Raw genomic sequence first — 21,085 nt, 5'->3', positions numbered from 1 at the left:
ATCTTATAACACAAAGCTAAGTGAATAGCCGTAGGACCTTTGCTGCGCGCAATTACCATTCTCGAACACATTATAAAAAAAACGCGGTTTACCACTTAACATTTAATCGAGCTTTTAGTTTTAAAAAAAATGTGTACTTGCCCCCTCCCCCCCCCCCCCTTAAAACATCCCGAATTTCCCGGCTACGACGTCACATAAAAATGACCCAAAGACCGCGTCAGTCGTTGACACAGTCTTGCGTTAATCATGCCTCGTGTATTTATAACGGGCTTACCAATCCAAGCCCAAGTTAATAAGTAAGATAATGACGTGGATCCTAATCAAATGATTGGTTGAAAGCGCACACGTGACAAGGCATTTATTTTGCCTAACGCGTAATGTGGATAATGGCCGGTCATTATTAAAATCATTTTATAAAACATCATTTTATAAAACAAATAAAACATAATCTTAAAAAACAAATAATACACATCATTTTGATCGGGCATTAGTAAAATTACCCACACTCGGTACCTTTAAAAATAATGCCCTCACTGATGTGTATTATTTGTATATTGAATGCCGCCCATACGATATCAGCCTGTTATTCAGAGAGCCAGGGTGAAGTTAAAACGATGTGGATTAAATTGTCTATATAGAAAGAGCTTAAGCAAGCATGGTGTAAGAATATGCTAATAGGCGCAGAATCATTGACCTTAAATGATGCACAGAACCATCTCGTCCAAGTGAATCAACGAATAAGTAGAGTGAAATTGTTATCATTATCAGCATTAGCGATGCTAAGTTTGCCAACAGGCGGCCTTCTCTTTAAACACGCTCGTCATATACGGATATTTGCTGGCTACTTTCATATACCGTGATCTCCATACTCCTATAGGTCATCGCGAAATGATCTACAATCCCTTGCCCGTGGCGTTAGTATGCTATGACTGACAGGGTATCTTTCTTTATGTCTGTCTTGCTCCTTTTCTTCAGACCTGTTTCTTTGTTTCATTTCTTGACATGGATGGTGGATAATGAAGCTCTCGTTACCTTGCCTAGGCCTGGACAGTTTGGCGGTCTGACAATATACATTTATGCATATATCTTCAGAAGTGTTTCTTTACATCTCTCGTGTTTTTTCCCCTTTTTGCGACTTATCTAAAAAGGTCCCGCTACCCGGCATATAGACAGCTGATGCAAATTCAGTGAACAGGGAAGAATAGGGATTTTGTATAATCTGACATTATGGATAATATAACCAGGACGGATCTCCTTAGTCTCCCAGAAGGAAGGAAATGTTGTTGTATTTCTGTCATTTAATAATCACGACACCCTTCGTTCAATATAAGATATCAATTTAGAACCTATGTTGCGGTAAAGCTTCCCGTGGTACACATGTTTACGCTCCACTGCTGCTTCTTTGTGTTGTTGTTGAAGATACTTTATCCTCTTTTGTATTTTATGGAACCTCAGCGTCCTTCTACATGCCGCAAGAAAAAGACGTGCAGAGACTTTATAAAGAAAGAACAATATATAATTCCACTTTATGATTTTAGATGTGAAGCCTATAATCGGTGTATACTTACAATGCTTACGTGCTCACTTGAACTTCTTGAAGGGCATTAGGTCTGAAGGTTATGCGAAGCACAAGTGGTGAAATTGCATTTTAAGAGAGTCTATGTTGACGCATTTGCGGATTCATGACTTTCTAAGCTGGGATGGGGGCATAAAATACAAATATTGACTGTTTTTAGGGGCACAGTTAGAACTACATGTATTGCCTAGGATGATCTAGAAACTGCACTGGCAAAGTACAGGTTCGTGATCACCGAATACTTTTAGTTTTGACTATGACCCAGCAAATCAGCAGTCAATATTTTGTTTTTATAAACCGCATTCTGCGAGTGGATTCCGACATGTTCTTGCCTCAGAAATTGGTATTGTGTTCAAAACAACTTCCAAAATGGTCTATGCAGACATGTTTAACTGCGTTAAGAAAACTGAATATTCATAGAGTCGTGATGGAAGATATTAGGAAAAATAAAATGTATAAAAGAAGAGAGGGAAAAAAAGACTCGCACGCAATCATGTTAACGTGAAAGCATAACCCGCATGTGCGCATATATATGGGACTACGTAGTCCCCTACTTGGCGCGTGGTTAAAAAGATTAGCTCAATTCTTCATCATTCTTTAATAATCTCATAGTGTAGCTTCAACAAAACTTGTTTGCCAGGTACCGTCTACATGTAATCTGGATTATCCGATGTTAGCCTGATTAGATTCTGAGTAATTCTATGTTACCTCATTACTTACTTATCACCTAAATTCATGCAAGTTACAGTACAAGTGATGCGATTAACTGGTGAAACAACCTCTGTCTGAAAGCAACTGCAAGGGTTGAATAATCAATGTAGTACAAGGGATTGTTTTATTTGAACTTTCCGAATAAGCAAAATGAAAATGGAAATAATGTTACTTAAGTCTTGCTGAAAGTTTTTATTCCCTACACGCCAGGCAATGGGTTTATGGGTCTACACACACATGTTATGCAAAAGTTTGGTAAAGAAATGGAAATAGTTGTATTAAGTCTTGCTGAAAGTTTCATTCCCTACACACCAGGCAATGGGTTTATGGGACTACACACACATGTTGTGCAACAGTTTGGTCCAAATATATTTAAAATTCAAAGGAATTTTGAAGAAACAATCCAGGGCACACTATTCTTTCACTAAAGCGAGATAGGTCGTAACAAAATATTTTTTCATTTTAAACAGAACTCATCTTCTCTGTACTGAAGGAATAGATTTAGACTCAGAAAATTATTCAATTAAGCGAGCATGGATTGACTTGCATTTCCTTCGAATCCAAGGATTTAGAATTCTTCTTCTTTATTTACGAATTGTACAAGAAATAGTATTATAGAATCCGGGGTTCGTATACACCAACTATTAAATAGATAAAGGTTTTTAGGCATATTCAGTATCGAATGAAGAGGAAATATATATCTGGGTCAGCCCTGAGAGGTATTATTATCCGGATCAAATAACTACCTGTATAACTATACAATTGAAGGTAGGAATGAACGTATTGGCACTAACTTCAAAACATTGACACAATTTCACATCGTGCTTTATCATGCACAGAATTCCCCGCAATGAAGCACCGTATGAAACGACATACTGGTACTTGTTTGGAGTATATGGTACGTTGTTTGAATGTATAACATAATGCTTGAAGAGGAGGCTGGGTTTTAGTAATTGTGGTGGAATAAAATAATTGTCAGCTTCCTCGTTCTCTTTACGTTGGTTTAAAAGAAAGTCCTTAAATTGAATTGTGCACTGAAAGGAACTGCTCTACAAATGCCGTTATATTCAAAATATCACAAGAAATAAATACTTGAGGTACTTGAACCAATCATGCCACATGTTCTTCTTCTTCTTCTCCCTTCTTCTTCTTCTTCTTCTTCTTCCTCTTCTTTTTCTTCTTCTTCTTCTTCTTCTTCTTCTCCCTTCTTCCACTTCTTATTCGTTCTCTTTTTCTTCGTCTTCTTCGGCTTTTTTTTTTCGCTGAAGTAATTAACTTTCATTGTAGGTTGTAAAAAATATGTATAAGCATGATTTACAATCAATGGTGAAAGATATTATGCTCCATCTCATCTAGTTGCTTGAAATATTCACCGTAAATGTTGAGACAGTTTGTGTTCGTGAGTTAACAGCTAATGAGTCTTGTACAAAGAAATGATACCATTCAACAAAATTCAACTCACATATAAACGCGTGTTTGCTTCACAATAGTTAATAACACTTGGTGAGCTTCTATCAGGATTAAAGATTTTTTTTTTTTTAAAGACAGACAAAAAAGAAGATAACTTAGAATAAAGGAGAGGAAAATTAAAGGGAAAAATATTCAAATAAATTATCTAATATTGATTGATTCTAAAGTATTGGGTAACTTTGCCTCTGATTCTAAACAAAATTTTGGATTTAACTCATGCTGCATTTAAAATGATAAACCTCTAGGTTTACAAGCCAATGTTATAACACTACAGTCTACTGGGGTAAATGAGTTTGGTAAAACCGGTCACTCAAGGATTTTTACTATTTTTTTGATCATTTTGAAGCGCAGTTCTTTTAGAGCTTCAATATTGCACCATATCACAGACACTGATAACACGTAGGGCCATGCATCTCAGATTTGTAAAACTAGAAAATACAATCCCTTTAAGGAGAAATAGCACAATAACATGAAATAATAGGAAATGAGGGAATTAGTTTCATAAATGTCAGTTAATGATAAAAGAACAGAACGAAGGCAAAATAGAACCATTCCCCGCAAAATTAAAGCAAATAACAAAGAGGAAAAGAATAAACAAAAAGAAGGAAAAACCCGAGAAAAAAATTGAAGAAGAATGAGAGGATTAAGATGAAGAAAAGAAGAAGAAAAGGGAAAAAAAACGAAAAGGAAAAATACAGAATTTAATTAAATGAAGAAGAACAGAAAATATAAATTGAATTTAGATTTTCTGCTCTTCTTTTAATTTAGAAGAAATTAAGTTAAAAGAAAAATGACAATGTTGTACATCCTTAGAAAAAAATCTTTCTCATCTGATTAGTCTAGAGCTGGACAAAATCAATACAATAAACAAATGTTGTTGTTGTTGATTTTATTCAATCACGGGAAAAACACACTTTCAGCCAAAAAGGCTGTTTTTCAGTATTTCCGTGAGTATCGTGTTACACAAATAAATTTGACAACAATATTACCATACACCGAATAACAAAAAAGACACACATATTTTAAAAACATAAATCGGGATATATATCGAAGAGTGCCCATCGCTTTAAAAGTACACGAGAGTAGCAAATGGGGAAATGACCTTGATACAAATATAATATATCTCACTTGGTTATCTATTGAAATAACTTCCGCGTTAAATCATCATTATTGTTGGACATTTCATCTCTCACTTCTTTATCTCTCTCTCTCTATCTCTCTCTCTCTTTCTCTCTCTCTCTCTCTCTCTCTCTCTCTCCTCCCTTCTCTTTATCTCTCTCCCTCTTTATTTCTCTTTCTCTCTATATGTCTCTCTCTCTCTCTCTCTCTCTCTACCTCCCTCCCATTCTCTTTCTCATTTACACACAAATATTATTTATCAATAAAGAGGTATTGATTCTCTGTCTAATTGAAAATTTGTCCTCAAACCTTATGAATTTCCGATCTTTTCTTATGAATAGAGTTTTAGTATAACATCCTTATGATACATGACATATAGAGATACTGTACACGTTGGCTACTCATGCCTGATGGCATCTATCGAAAGCAAATATACAATGAGCAAATCCGCAGATAGGACTTGTTGAATACATTGGTGTATCATGTATACGTATAGCGGATACGGCTCTGTCTTTAAAGGCCTAGAACAATTCTGATCTAATTTGGTTACCATGGATATGTTATATATATATGCCTCTGTAAGAAACCTCCATTGAACTGTACTGCAACAAGCTATTGAAATGAAAGTTATGTCAAATTATTTTGATATTAAAACAATGAAATATGTAATTTGATATTGTTGTTATAGTTTTTCTATTCTCCTATCATTATTTTCAATATGAAACCCATAATCATCATCACTAATCTAAGAAGTCGTAGTAGCAGCAGCAGCAGTAGTCACGGTGGTAGTAGTGCTAGTAGCAGATAATAGTGTAAGTAGTAGTAGTAATAGTAGTAGTAGTAGTAGTAGTAGTAGTAGTAGTAGTAGTGGTAGTAGTAGTAGTAGTAATAGTAGTAGTAGAAGTAGTAGTAGTAGTATTAGTATTAGTAGTATTAGTAGTAGTAGTAGTAGTAGTTGTTGTTGTTGTTGTTGTTGTAGTAGTCGTATTATTATTATTAGTAGTAGTAGAGGCACTTGTAAATACTGTAATAATAGTGGTGGTGGTGATGATAATTATGATAATAATAACAATAACAACAATAACGTAAGTACTACTACTTATAATAATAATAAAATCAATATAAGTAATAATGATACCAATTGTAATAAGAACGATGACGGTAACAATAATGACTATGATTATAGTAATAAAATATTAACAAATGAAGGAAAAATCATTTTATCCTTATGAATATCGATAAAAAATATCACTATCAGGTACATCATCGCTTCCAAAATCATATCACCATCTCCTTCACACAATACATCCAACAACAAAATATTTGATGCATGTTATATTTGATGCAATGATGCAAGCGTGCGGAAAACACATAATATGTGTTCCCTCTAGTGGTTTACGTATATTTGACAGCTAACTGACATTATATTTTTCATTCACGAGTGATGTTGCAGATAATTATGATGCTCCCTGAATTGATGTAAGCTTCATAATCATATAAAAATGACAACGAACGTCACTTACCTTGTGGGGAACTTCCCCTCGAAGCTACAGCTTTTCACCTCAAATCGACCCCTGTGTGAGAAAGCCCCTCTCCTCTCCATTTTATCCATTACTCAAAGCAATTTCCTCAAAGACAAATCCAAAGCAATCGCTTAACAAATCAATGTAGACCGGTTAATCTCATTCAACTCTTCCAATATATATTTTTATACAAACAGGAAGGTGGTAGACAAATAGGACGGATAAATCCTGAGACATCCCAATTAGTAAACCTTTGCGAGTATGGTTTCAGATTATCTCACGTGTGTTTGTGTGTTTTCATGGTAAGCGAACGATTTTTGCACTGCTTGCTCGAGTCGTGGCATACATTTCATCCGTACTTTGGCAAGAAATCAAAAGTTCTTTCGATACCCCAAGTGCTTGTTGACGCAGTACATATAGGTTTCACATCCGAGTGTATAAGGCTAGACTCATTTATATACTTTTAGCGTGCAATGTATCGCCTAATTCAATAACATCGTCCGTCATGTCTCTTAAAATGCTCATTCTTGAGAAAAATCATCAAAACGTCAGTTGTGGGTTCCTTCCATACGATTTCCTTGGTTATTTATTTCCATGGTTTTATTCAGACATGCAACACATCCACGCGTATATCCATGTTTATGAAGAGGATATTCCCAAACAGGCCTTCGATAATCAAGGAAACGTCAGCCTAGAACTAGCTCTAATCTCAATTTCCTTCTTCCTATCTGGCGATAATGGTAGAGTACATCCTCATGTCATTCCGCTTTCCACAATCAATGCATGCTGAATGCATCCAGCCTTCTTCACTCTTCTTCACATTGATTTTCAGAATTAGAATTGGCGCGCAAAGCCACGCAGGAGATAATTCGCTTAAATCCCACCGCTGTCGCCTGATAAAAAGATGCAAGCAGTGGCTAGCTGGCGAACGGTGTATTAGACTCAGCCGGTGGTATTAATGAAGTTTTACACATACACACACACACACACCCGCGCACATCGAGACGAGCCTGCGCACTCTGAAACCGTGGCTGTGATTGCGGAAGAAACCATTTTGATTTCAGGGGGTTTATAGGGGATTTCGTATTTCTTAGTACTACTCTCTACCCGGAAGAGAAAGTGACATGTACACAGTGGGATGAAAACCATCCACACACATAAAGTAAGAAGATAGAATATGAAGAGTAAACATCGGCATTTAGTGAAATTGTTGTGCTTATCGAAATTACATCTTCGGACGAGACTACCAAGTAAACAAACTTATTTTTAACTCCTTGACTAGACAAAAATAGGAAGAAGTCAAATGTTTCAAATATATATATATATATATATATATGAAGAGCTCAATTTCGAAGGGGCTAAACAAAATTGCAAATTATAACTCTATTGTTTATACCATGCATTCTTCCTTTACTGGGAACTATAAATCTATACAAGTTTTTATAAACATGTTGTAGTTTCCTTCTTTTTTCTCTTACTATGCATATTCCCCATTTGTGTAAATATTATAATTTTGTTTTTATGCTTGAGAAGCATTAATAAATTGAACTGAACTGAACTGAACTATTTCTGAAATTGCACATTCACCTATCTACTTCTTTTTTTCCACCGTCGGAAATCGTTCCGCTCCCTATATTTTTATGAAGTTAAAATTGACTTTATTGTAGGAATTTCAATCAAATCTATGGAAAGAAAACATCTTTCTGCTTTGCTACACAAGTTGTTATTAAAGAACCTGTCGATGAAAATTCTGTAACTGCTTATTCCTCTCCTTCTTTAGATTGTTCCACGGAGTCTCTCATTTGTCAAGTCGTCCCTTTCTTCCTTCCCCATATTCCAAAGTGGCAATTACTTTCTAATTGCATTTATGAACAATAAAAGTGGTTGGGTGGGAGCTCAGCACGGTTTGTTTGTGTTTGTATTTCTTTTTGCTTGCACAACATGATTTGCTCGCTTGTCGTTCACATCATGTAGTGATGATTGGAATTATATTCAGCTTGTGTGACGAGACGTGACAGCCAGCTTGATTTTGTGAATCGTGGAGGCAGCGCAATTTCGGTTTGCCAACATTTATGTGGCCAGTGCTGTGTTTTTTAAATCTCATATTGCTCCGTTTAGTCTCATTTCACAACGCCCCCTATCGTCAGAGTCAGCAGCCTAACATGTTAGCCTATGGACGTTTTTTTTTTAAATCTTTAAAAATTCATTTTTTTGTTTAAACGAAAAGCACATCCACCCCGACGTACGTTATCACTAGCTCTTTCATTGGAGCCCTTATGTGTCATTGACTTTTGAAAGTTCACCCACCGTAATTTTTCAAAATAGGTTGCAAGCTCGTCATTGCCTATAATGCACATGTAAAACAAGTCGAACTTTGGACTCAGTTTATCAAGCTATTTTAAGATTATAGGTCGAGTACACAAAAGATAAGAAGCATGGATTATCATAGATCACTTCTGCTTATTTCATTATGTCCATTTCATCCAACCCCCCCCCCCCCCACCGTAATTGTTCAATTTAGTAAAAGCAAACATTTTGCCGAGTTTAGCAAAAACATGAATATTCATGAACGGTCAGAAAATACAGCCTTTTAGTACGTAACGTATAGTGAATGAGAATCGGTGATGATCCGTTCAGGAGGTAGAGGTCAGTGGTTTGTGCTGGCAATGTTCACGCAAGCGAAAATGAGACAATCGGAGCAATATGTATATATTGTAATTATGTAAATCTGATGGAAATAGGTCTATTGTAAAGATGATTGTATTGGTTTCCTTGTCATGTTCTTTTTGGAACAAACTTTGAATGTATAGAACAAGTAAACACACATTAAAAAAGGAGCTAATCGAAATACATAATGTATATTTATGTCTTATTATTACGTGCATTGAAATTCAATACATGAGGCTCTGTTGATTAAGATTAAAGAACAGTAAATTCAAGGATCATTACATTAACTAGTAATTAACTATGATTTTTGTTGAATTACATTGCAAATATTACTAGAGATTGGTTTCATATGAATTGTTTATAAGATATTACGGGATATTGGTTGCATATGAATTGTTTATAAGATAAGATGTATGGGCCTACGAGTATCAACGTGTTTGGATCCTAGGGCAGATTAGTTTCATGCTTAAATAAAGTGAAAAGGGAGGGGGGCAAGTCGGAAGTTAAAGAAAGTAAAGACGGACGGGAGGTGTAGACTGAATAATAATAATAATGATAATAATCAAAACCTAAAGGGTGATTTAAAAACTAATGCACTTGAGCCATTCCATGATTAACTAGATGTCTAAGGCTTGCTTTAGGGAAATGTGAATTTCTTTTTGTTATCGGAAAACCTTAATAAATCATGACACCTGAACAATGATTTCCGACAAAGACATGATATCAATCACGTTTCATAATTCCTTCTCGAAGCGACATTTCCAGACTGAGAACATAGTTTTAAAAGGAAGCCGAACCTTAATAGCAAACAACTCTGACAAGAAAGAAAGCGGAAATTCAGAGAAGCAGATCGGTAACATTTTGAACGAAATCGCGCACTGCATTAAATAAGAAGGTTGTAATTTTTTTCAAAAAGAAGATGTAATCATTATGCGTATGGAAATTCCAAGTTGGCTAAATCGGTAATGTCACTGTGTTGTAGTGCCGGACAATTTTTCTTTCTGCTTTTACCCAAAAATTGACTAATTTTTCTTTTTCTTTTTCAAAATGTGTTAATTGTGATGGTCCTTCCTTTTGAGAGGACCTGTACTGATATACTATCCATAACATATTTAAAATAGTGCCCCAATGGAGATCGGCACTTGGGAAAAACATTAATAAATGACATTTGTATGTACACGAACGAATGGGAGAGTTATCCATGACTACTTTACAATTCACTGATGAAATGACTAATTTGAAATTCGCTTAGCTACAGTGATCACATCTTTTATACATTCATAACTCTTTTATTATCGGTTTAATTTATTTCAAACGTTCTCTATTCTGTTTCTCTTTTCTTCTTTTTTTTTTCTTTATCTTTTTCGCTTTCATATAAATGAAAGGATTGTCTTGTCCATTAACTTGTAATTCTGCGACTGTGCTCCTGGTTCGAAGCATGTTAATACATACATGTACGTACGTATGTGTGTGTTATCGGATGGAATAGAATCGCTGATTGAAAATTACAACCTCCTGAATTCTTAATGAGAACACATGAATACTATATCAATGGTAGTCTTTAAATACAAAATGTAGGTTTGTAATAGATATAAAATTATGTCAATAACTCTAATTGCATTTAATTTGTCATAAAATCTTAATACAAAACAAATATCGAATACCAGATGCCGTGAGGATGAAAGACTTTTCTAACGTTACCAAACATTTATATGTTTCCGCCTTGAAGCTGAGAAGTCGACATCATTAAATTATTTTGATTACGAAAGCTGAGCCCTGGGAAAATAGGAAGATCCGTATTGAAGCCATCTATCTTTCGTCAGATTCAAAAGGGATTAGGTCATTCAGGGGATAAAAACCTTTCAATTTGGAAGAGATATAGCCAGATGAAACAAAGATGTCTTCAGTTTCTACATCCTGCTAGATGATTGGAACTCCTCTCCATCTCTACTTCAGCCTCGAGGATTTATATCTCAGGGCGATGACAAAGCAGAAAGTAATTAGCTCCTACTGAATGATATACATATCAATCTACATGGTAGCGAACGTTATTAAGAGGTTGAGGAGCTAATGTACATGTGTATGAGAAATATTATCATGTATTATTATATTAATTATTGTTATCAGTATTGTTATACTTATTATTATCATTATTTGTTATTATCATCATCATCATCATCATCATTAAAGTAATAATTCTAATAATAATAATTGCTACAATAATGATGATATTATTATTATTGTTTCTATCATTATTATTGTTTTTTATTATTGTTTTAATCATTATTACAATATTAATGCTACCAATAATGATATAACAATATCATTATTATTATTGTTATTATTATTATAATCACAATACCACCACTACTACTAATAAAAGTTTTTTAATTGTTATTACCATTATTATTATCATTTACACCAAATCCACCGGTAGGATGCGAAAGCTAATGCGCTTAGATTAGCAAGTGTGCGCATGTAAAAATGACGCCTTGCTGGAATGCTCCCCAGGGAGTGGAGGATGTGCATACATTGTGTGCGGGTAAGCCTGAATCCAATAACCGGGGTAATAATATGATTGCAGGGCCCTCAGGGAGAACAGTATGAATACTGATGAGGCTACCCTGGTAAACAAGACATATTATTATTATTATCCACTTGAAATCAAACGCTCAGGGCGCACTTATCCAACAATATTAAATCACGTATTGTATCAATTATTGATTTGTGGTTTGGGCTCACTAAACTTTTTTTTCGGAACCTTGTATAATAATATGTCAGATACATGCGTAAAATGCGCAAAGATTTGTACACATACTTTGTCCACTTATGTTGGCTTATAGTAGATCGTTTGACGCCTGGAATGTTAGGAAAAGGGGAAAATATATCTATGAATTGGCAGCTTTTTTGAGAAGTTAGGGTGTTGTACTAATTCGGCAATTTTTCTAAATTTTTTGCATAACTGTTGTCAATGTGCATTAGTTAGAAATACATGATTTCGTTTTACCAGAATAATATAGTAATAGAACAAAAGGAAAGAGACCATTGTAACAAATTGTAAGAAAATAAGGTGAATCTTTTAGACGATAGGTAATTCTGACATGACTACACAAACAAATATCATCAACCTATTATTATAGCATACTTTCTCATTCTAAGCAGCTTGATTCCTCTAAAAAGTGAAAAATTAATCTATAAGTTCACATATCATGGCCTTTACTGTGCGACGGTGAATGAAGAGTGACATTCACGGCTCAGCTGCCATGGTGACGATATTCTTTGGACAATAATTCCACTGGCCTCCCTTCAAATTTTTGATTTATCCGAATAATTCTTTCTCTGTCAAAGGCGCAAATGGTCGATAAACGATACAAACATATTTCCCAATGGAAATCAAACGTTACACTGTTTATTCGTCAAATATTGGTGATTTAAAAGGGGGGAATTGGTAAAATATTATTGTATTAAGGTCGAGGGCGAAAACTGCCTTGAAAATTTGATATTGAAGAACCATATACATATAACAAGTGGAAATCATACTAAACTCAGGAAGATTTGTTTCATTTAGATAAGCCAATATGTGAAACCTATAGTATTGTTTATACAAAAAATGTGAACTAGAGTGCTATGCAGTAGATCTTAATGAAAAACAAATGAGCATTGACGTTTATCTCTGATTGTTTTATCATACGAAGCTTCTTGAGCAATCAAAACATATTTGTTTCTATATGGTACTGTTTTTCACATAATTTCGATTCGTTCATACATTTAAAGCCGATACTAGAATAAAAATGGGTGAATTTATTTAAAGAGAGAGATGGGAGTGGAGAGAGAGAGAGAGAGAGAGAGAGAGAGAGAAAGATAGATAGATTGTGTGCGTGTGTACTGTTTCATCTCATTCGAATTCTTACATACATCTAAAGCCAATACTACAACCCGTTTTACGGATGACTGGAATAAATGAAGGAGAAAAGTGGAAAGAGGGGTAGAGAGGTGGAAAGAGAGATGAAGGAAAATGAAAGAGACATTGGTCAACAGGTTTCCATGGTTACGGTGCGAAAAGCTCTTCTTCGTTCCTGAGTGTATATTGATGAATTGTATTATTGTCATGATTGAGCTGTGATAACCAAGTGTTCTTTCCTTAATTCGCATGCATCGTGAAAGGGTAATACGAATCAAAAGGTGGACATTGTATTCACTATAGCTATATTTTCTGCACATTATGAACTTCCATCAAACCTGTCTAATGATGGCTACAATATAATGAAGATGTTTTAAAGACGATGCTAAAAGCAACATTAATAGGCTAATGATATACGAGATGTAGAAATAGGAGTAATATGAAGAGTAGTAGTAGTAGTAGTAGTAGTAGTAGTAGTAGTAGTAGTAGTATTAGTAGTAGTATTAGTAATAGTAGTTGTAGTAGCATTAGTAGTAGTAGGCCAAGAATGTCTAAATTCCATTATCATCATCTCATTACTTTGTGTAGTAGTAGTTGTAGCACAGCAGTATTAGGAGTAGTAGCGGCAGCAGTAGTAGTAGTAGTAGTAGTAGTAGTAGTAGTAGTAGTAGTAGTAGTAGTAGTAGTAGTAGTAGTAGTAGTAGTAGTAAAGAAGTACATTGGTGTAGTAGTAATGATAGGAGTAGAAGAATAAGTAGCAGTAGTAATACAACTAAAGGGATAGTTTAGTTCTGTTTTCAGACCGCAAATGCCTTCAAAATGCATGGTTATTGCTCTTATTCTTATCTATGACATTTCTATAGTAAAAGTAATAGTAATATTCATATATAGTAATAATTGTAGATCTAATATCAAGGTATATCAAGGCATTGTATCTATTAAGGTTAGCATCAATTCATGTTCGTCAACACTTAAATCCTTTACAGATTCTGTCAAGGGCGTCATTGACATTAAAAAAACACATATATGAAACAAGATGAACACCTGAATAACATTTTCAGGAAATTAGCACTGGATACGACCTCAATAATACTGATAAAAATCTATGTAACTTGACAATGACTCGAAGTGAATTCCTACATCTCTAGAATTCCACCTTCCACGTGTCATTGTATGAAGGCTATGAAGCAGCAGAAACAAAGAAAGACAAAAAGAATCAAAGGAGGAAGAAAGAAGGAAAGTAACGAGAGTAGCGAGGGTGTTATGATGTTACGTTGACCGAGTCTCCCAAGCAACATCATCTCAAACTTCTATCATGATTTTCAGAAGGAAAACGCACAGTCAATGTTTTTTACCGGGATTCGATACTATTGAAAAACACTCAACAAAACAAAAAAATTATTTCATGCTTATAGCACAATCTGTAACATTTAACGTTTTTCTAGTAAACATAGGCAAATCAGGCCTTTAGGAGAATGAATACACGTTCTTATGAAATATATTCCATTTTCAAAATAGATAGGCTGCAATCAAAGACCCGACTTATCATATTTTCTAAAACAAAAGTTCCAATTTTCCTAAACCTTGCTTAGAAATAATCGCTATCAAGTTAGTAAAACGACAAGCCATGTTTATTCTGTGAAGTGTGTAGACACGAATAAACGTTTAGCCGAAGTTGCAAGACAAGCACTTGATAAATGTCCTCTCCGGTTGTGGATGCTGGTTTCTAGGAAAAGCATCCAGGGGTGTTCATCTCAAAAGAACACGCTTTTTGTCATGAAGAAAGAAAAGAGAAGGAGGGACAGACAGAGAAAGAGAGATAGGAAGAGAGAGTGAGAAGAGAAGAGAAAAAGATAAAATAGAGGATAATAGCGACAAGACAGTGCCTTTCAATGATAACAGCTTTAACAGACAAGTCTTTCGCGCTCTTAACTCCTCTTGCCCTTTCTTCGTCTCCCTTCACGCGTGTTCTATCGAACTTTCTCGAATCTTGATCGCGATTTCACCGCATTCTACGTCATAGCTGCACTATTGCGACTGATTTCTGATGCTGTTTTGGTTGGAATTAAAATGCATTTGCACAAGGCAGAATGAATACCAAGTGAAAGTGTAACTGCAGGATACAAAGAAGGAGAGAGAAGGAAAAAAATCGAACATCCGAGGGGATAGAAGAAGGTTGACAAAGAACACTTTGTCGTCTCTTATTTCTCTTGTTTGGCACGGGAAAGGACCCAGTGGCTGGACGTACAAGTAACCATGGCAACACATGAAGATTTGCTCTTTCGTACTTCAGGCAAGCTCAACAGATACATGTAAAGTTAGTCTGCAGATTGAAGTCTTCAAAGCATTTTTCATTTGGTCAAAGAGCGGCAGGGTTCGCGCTACCAATCAAAGACTAATTTTCCTCCTTTTTTTTCTTTGATTACCATTTTTAAAATCTTTTTGGAGCTGTGTTAAGATCATATTTTCCTATATTCTTGTTATAGCAAATTCAAAAATAAATAATAAGACATCCATCTTTCTGTAAACCTTAGTTACAGCGACTGTCTCATTTACTTTATTATCAATGACGTTAAATGCAGTTTCAAACCCTCATACAACTTTCAAAAAGTTTTCAAACGATTGTGTGTTGGTTTATCTTATTATTTATTATTATTATTATTATTTCAATTTGTCGTGTTTTTTAACTACTTTTAGGGGGGTTGGGGATTGAAACATTTATTTGGTATGGTTTATGATATTGAAGAGAAAAAAAATATTACTTGACAAGGCCTATTGTACGCTATTTGCCTGTATCCAGATCTGTATTATTTCTAGCCTCTGTCGTTTCTGCTTTATCATATTACAATGCTAAACCCTCAGTTTTGCGACATATGCCTAGGCAGAATCTCGAAATAAAAGCAATGCATCTCATGTCAATTTATAATTTGCATTAATCACAATTTCAAAGATCTAGCAAGATTGGTATCTAAAGATTGAGAAGCGTCTCAACGAACTTATTAGGGATAGACTCGAGCGATAATTCAGAGATATTGTGCATATGTAACAGGAAAAGACACTAAAAATAGACAGCTACTGGCAAACACTCTCTGCTTATCCTTGAATTAATGCAAGATCTAACGATTACTTCTAGAAAAAAAGGTTTCTTACAGAATATATTTTCCACTTGGTAAATATTTTGTAAGACCCTTAAGAGGTCGCAATATGCAAATTATGTGTTTCAGAAAGCACAGTTTGTTGGACATACTATTTGATAAAGTATAATATTTGTTCATGCATTTATGATAGATATCTTGTTCCTTGCGATTTAGATTTTATTCGTAGATGCAAATGCTTGACGCTGAAAGTATAAATGACAGTTTAATTAGGAGCAATTGATTGCTACAGGGGTAAACAGGTGCAATACACAAAGGTTAAAGTTCTCATTTGTTACTAAACTGATTGAATAAGTTGCAAGATGCTCTTAAAGCCATACTGTACAAGAAGCACTACTCCAGAATCCCCTCTAGCGCCATCTTTAGGTCAGCGGAAACAGTATGGTCCCTAATTCGCTGCTTCCCTAACTGTGCTGCTGCTACTCGCATCGGGTCCTCTGTCTGCGAAGGGGGAATGAGGTATTGGGTTTGCTATTTTGTCAAGTTGACAAGGAGATAGTCATAAAGTTAATTAGTTCAGTATCATTTTAAGGCATATCATACATTATCTTTGACTTTTACAATTGGTTTACTGTTTGGGTTTAACTCATAAATACACAATTTAATTAGGATATTTAATTCTGGTACAATTGAACGAATCGTTGTCTAGTGTGGACTAGTATCACATCCTTTTTATTAAGTTCTGCCATACTCGACATGTTACTATAACATTGGATAAAAATTATGTGTGTACTCGTACCTGTGACTAGTGCTTTTCATTGAAACACTATCACATGTGATGTAATAATAATAATAATATTTAGCTTTTATATAGCGCTTATCACAAATGTCTCTCAGCGCTTTACAAATATACTATTACCCCGGTCATTGGATTCAGTGCTTGCCCGCACACACTGTGTGCACAATCTCCACTCCATGGGGAGCATTCCAGCCTGGCGTTACTTGACGCTCAAAAACTGTTTGACCAACAATGACGGCCGCATCCTACCGGGTACCCATTTAACACCTAGGTGGAGAGTAGCAAGTGCAGGTTAATATCTTGCCAAAGGATATTAGTGCTGTGTCGGGATTCGAACCCTCGACCATCACATCTCCAGTCAAGTGCCTTAAACCACTCGACCCCGACACTCCCATGTACTGTTTAGTGATTGATTAGAAAACATCTGATATCCGATACATGAAATGTCATTTCCAGCAGTAGAGGTTTCGTGGCATAGTGGTTTATTCACTTGACTCTCAAGCCGGGGGTTGGTGGTTCGAATCCAAGACAAGAACTAACGTATTTAAGCACAATATTTTGCCACTCTCCACTCAGGTGTAAATGGGTACTTTTCGATTGCCGGAGCAGTAATAAATGCAAGGATCTCAGAATGAAAAGCATCATAAGTGCTGATGAGGCTTCCCTGGGTAAACAAAATTAGTATTATCATTAATGATTGACTAAATAAAGCGATTATTCTAAATGAGTCTGGCCAATTACACTTTGGTTCAATGTACTTTCGTGTTCCAATACAGAACGGCCAGGCTTTTTAATTAAAATTAGTTGCTTCTAGAAATAAAAAGCACTTCCGAAAAATAAACAGATTAAGACATTCGCCTTGTGTGTCACCTATAAGCCACACAGCCATAAGACCACTAATACAAATGACTCCAAATTATCCATAGATCTTTTACAAATGGAGACGTCCCCCTTTGTGCATTTTAGATTAATCACTGCCAAAGTGATGGACGAGTTTCAAGAACAACTTTTGTTTGCCCTCGGGAAAAAATACTTCCACATGTGTACCGATGGCTCATTAATGAATAATGATTAAATAACTTTCATGAACACGTATCAAGCGCGTCCAGCAGGCGTCTCGGTGGGTTTCACAGTTTTCTACAAAATGATATTTATCTGCCCATGCGCAGACATTATCTCCGAGTTGGCCGATTGAAATTTGCCAACATGACAATGATACAAACATCAAAACATGAAAACTTCGGGCCGTACAATAAGGTATCGAATTTACCCTAAAACTGATTTCTTGAGAGTCTTTCCGATCATGTTGTTGGAAGAAAAAAGGAATGTTTCACTGTTCTATATGACTGACCATGTTATATGCTGTCCTAAATAACTCTTAAATCCCCACTTCACTACTTATAACTACTTGCGCCTTCTATATAGCAAACAATGCCTAATCGGTGACCATTGTTCCCCCATGATCCTTTCTTTCTTATGTTAATTGAGAACTTTTTTGATGAGATAATCACCTCTCAGTGGCCATGCAGGGAGATCTAATTCCTCCTGGCCAACTAGTGCAGAGGGGCTTTAAATGGTTACACATTGACCTAAAGTTTCTGAAATAAAATCGCTTGAAAGATGCAATTGGATTATGAGTGGAGGAAATACACAACTCCATGGATCATTTTCTTTTAGTTGATTAAAGAAGAATATCTTTACATAACTTTAACAGTCAGAGACAACTTCGGAAAGTCAAACACAGGCCAATACTCCCAAAAGAGCGATAACGCACAGTGAATATATAGCCGTCTATGCTGTACAAAAGGCAAGGGGAAAGTCAACCTGCTGTTTTTTGGCTGAAAATAACACCGCAAATAGGTTTCACACAATTCGTAAATGAAGTAAATTTTTCCTCTATCAACAACGAAGAAAAATAAAAACAAATTAAAAAAGTATAGAGCAAATGGGAAATACATTGAAAGATACACTCAGAGTTGCCAATTTGTGATTTATTGATGAAAACTTCAAAATTAAATATTTTTCTTATTCTTCAACGTTTCTCTCTTCTGATTTCATTCAAATAAAATAGCATATTATTAAGATCAAGCTGATCTTTCCCCTTTAAACAAAAGGGTGAAATATTCTTTTTCTTAAAGTCACCAAAAATGTTTTTCTCAAATTTATATATTTAAAAAATTGTTCATGGTATCTCCGAAAATGTATAACGGTTCCACCTCTCATGTATGGATTTTAAATATGAAATATTCACCGGTTCAAATGCATTTTATAAACAGCACCAGTCAATGCGTTGCACACAATGAAATGACCGAACTATTTCAAAACATTCCTGAATTGCTTTCTTGCAGTGTTATAATAAAATCGCTGTTCGCAGACACTAAAATGAACGATTCATTTTCATTCTCTTTTTTTTTCGAAAAAAAGCAATCAAATTCGATGGAGGTTGAAGTGGAATGTAAGACGAGGTTCTTTGAAAAGAATTTAGGTCTCCAGGTATCAGGAGCGAGAAACAATCCCTAAAGAACGATTAAGGTGTTGTGTAACATGCCTCTGTGATTGGTGATTACAAGTCGATAATCCTTCCGATCAGATATTGGGTTGAATCTTTAGGAGGACGGAGACAAGCCGCCAAAAGGGCAATTCAACGTTTGTGACATGTCCATTTGAATGAATGCAAAACAATAAGTGAAATAGAATGACGATGGTCTGAAATAAATCGGCCCAATAAACATGGTAAATAAAAGAGTTATAAATGTTGCAGTATAAGATCACTAAATCGATGCGAATCTCAAATTGGCAACTTTGGTCAGTGGACTATGACGTAGTCATGGGAAAAAATTCCCGTTTGTCATGTACAAAAAATATCATTAATTCTGGTTTTCTTCTCCCTTTGGGTACTAATCAATATCTGTTATAACTAGCATATTAGCATAGGTCTGCTAAATGAAGAAAAAAAAACCTAGAGTCTTATATTGAGAAAATGGACATCACCGTGGTATTACCGATTCAGCAAATTGGAATTCATAACTTTCTTATTTGTTTTGTCCGATTTTGTTCAAACTTTCACTAATCTGCCTTCTTATTTTTCTGCTTTCTTTTAGAGTAGTTGTCTATTAAGTCTTAACATTGTCAAGACAAATCCCCGTGGCAAAATGTTTGATAATGATTTAACTAGCTGAACAATATCATCTGGATGATCTAAATGATAAATTCAAATATATTACATGTCAGACATCAACGACATCCTTTAGCGACTGGAAAACTGCTAGTACAGGTTTGGAGAAGGTGACTATACTAACACCTAAATTGTCCCGCAAGCAATTGAAGGGATAGTTGAGTTCTGTTGCAGAGGGCGCTACACAAAATAATTTGTTGTGAGATAATGAAAAACTGAGTGTCAAATTTGAAAGAACATATAATTTAAATGACAAAATCATCTTTGTTTGTTAAAAATCGGTTCAGAGACGGCTGAAATATGATCCATAAATATAACGATTTCTAATATTTGTGTACCACCACAAATATTCGATAATTTGAAAAAGCCGTTAAAAAAAGAAATAGCGCCTCTAACGTTGTATTTCAGCCAATGCCGATGTTGGATTTTTTTGTTGGCTTTGTCGTGTTGGTTATATTACGCACAACCAGCCGGCCCGTGTATTGTTATTATTAATTAATTAATTAATTAATTAATTAATTAACGGTCACCGTATTTTTTTTTAAAGTGGAGCTGAACTGGTATGATCTTATTCGCTAAATAAATATTTAACACATTTTGGGGTCTAAAATTACCCTCATAGCAATGTTAGGTCCCGAAAGGGCACTAGAAATGTCATAGATAAGAATAAGAGCAATAATCATGCACTTTGAAGGTATTTGCGGTCTGAAAACAGAACTCAACCATCCCTTTAAATTTCGATGTGTCATAAAACTCTTTTCTAAATGATTTAACTTGATGCCGAATTTCGTTTAACATCATTTCAAACGTTTTGTATCTTAAACATTTTTATTTGTGACATTATCGGTTGTCATTACAAAAAGAGAAATAGAAGGATTAGAAGGGTTGAAAGAAGATGGAGGAGGAGGAGATCAAGAAGGAGAATAAAGATAATGAGGGTACTAGATGACGAGCAGAAGAAGAGAAGAAGAAAAAGAAGAAGAAGAAGAAGAAGAAGAAGAAGAAGAAGAAGAAGAAGAAGAAAAAAGAAAAAGAACGGGATAAAGAGG

Source organism: Strongylocentrotus purpuratus, unplaced genomic scaffold (assembly GCF_000002235.5).
Source record: "Strongylocentrotus purpuratus isolate Spur 01 unplaced genomic scaffold, Spur_5.0 spur5_scaffold_4, whole genome shotgun sequence".
Taxonomy (NCBI): domain Eukaryota; kingdom Metazoa; phylum Echinodermata; class Echinoidea; order Camarodonta; family Strongylocentrotidae; genus Strongylocentrotus; species Strongylocentrotus purpuratus.
The sequence above is the reverse complement of the archived record's forward strand: the minus strand, read 5'-3'. Positions refer to the sequence as shown.